The sequence below is a fragment of the Pteropus alecto genome, unplaced genomic scaffold (assembly GCF_000325575.1).
Source record: "Pteropus alecto unplaced genomic scaffold, ASM32557v1 scaffold146, whole genome shotgun sequence".
In the NCBI taxonomy this organism is placed as follows: domain Eukaryota; kingdom Metazoa; phylum Chordata; class Mammalia; order Chiroptera; family Pteropodidae; genus Pteropus; species Pteropus alecto.
The window spans coordinates 11,996,671-11,997,795 of NW_006442107.1; positions in this window are offsets into that span (position 1 = coordinate 11,996,671).

The window sequence follows — 1,125 nt, forward strand, 5'->3', positions numbered from 1 at the left end:
TATGGGGTAGAACTGAATTGTCTGGTTTCAAGGCGGGGGCTGGAGGGGCAGCTTTCTCCCAGATGGAACTGCTGGCAGAAGCCATTGTTTCTTTGTTGATCTCACCCCATCTCCAAAGTGCAGACACAGACAGCTGCCATATCTGAGTCTCCATCAATCTGGCTAACACTGGTTGCCTGCCCTGGAGATTCCCTGAGACCCTACTTTACCCAACTTAAAGGCCCAGTCAAGCCACTTCCAGAGGCTTTTCCATACAAACATCCTGTCTTGCTGAAAACTTTCTTAAAATCTCTCAAAGCTTCACAAATCCCAAACAAGCAGCATCTGGCCTTGGCCTGCCCCGTACCTCTTGCTGAACAGCTGCAAGCTCAGCACTAGTGGCAGCCAGCCTTGTTTTATGGCTTGGCCTCTCAAGGCACCTCTAAACCCAGTGTGGGTGGTGCCATCTGTAGATTTCTTGGTGACTCATGCCAGGTGGCCCTGGGTAGGGCACAGACAGCAGCTGAATTTGGCATGTGGCAGGGCAGCTCCCAGAAGGCCCTGGGGCTGGCATGCCTGGTAGCCTGCTTAGACTGAGCTGGAGCACCGTCAAGGGCTGCATCAAGAATGACACACCTAAAGGGCAGACTGGGCAGGTAAAGCAAATTCTGCTCCATAGTATCAGCCCCTGCACAATAGCTTCACCACTGTAGTCACAGCCAGTCCTAGCAACCAATAAGCCTGAGAGTCAATCCCTCCCACTGACTTGCTAACAGCAACCAAGGCTCAAATACAACAAGAGGACACACAGAACCCATACAAGGGACACATCTGGATCGCCCAGCTCAGGTGACTAGGGAGAATGTCACCACTGGGCCCCACAGGACACTTACTACATAAGGGCATTCTGCTAACACTAAAAGGCATAGAAGCTCTACCTAATACATAGAAACAAACACAGGGAGACAGCCAAAATGGGGAGACAAAGAAACATTTCCCAAATGAAAGAACAGAACAAAGTTTCAGAAAAAGAATAAATAAAATGGAGACAAGCAATCTATCAGATGCAGAGTTAAAAACACTGGTTATAAGGATGCTCGATGAATTAAGGGAAGAGTAAATTAACTCAGGGAGAGCTTTAACAAA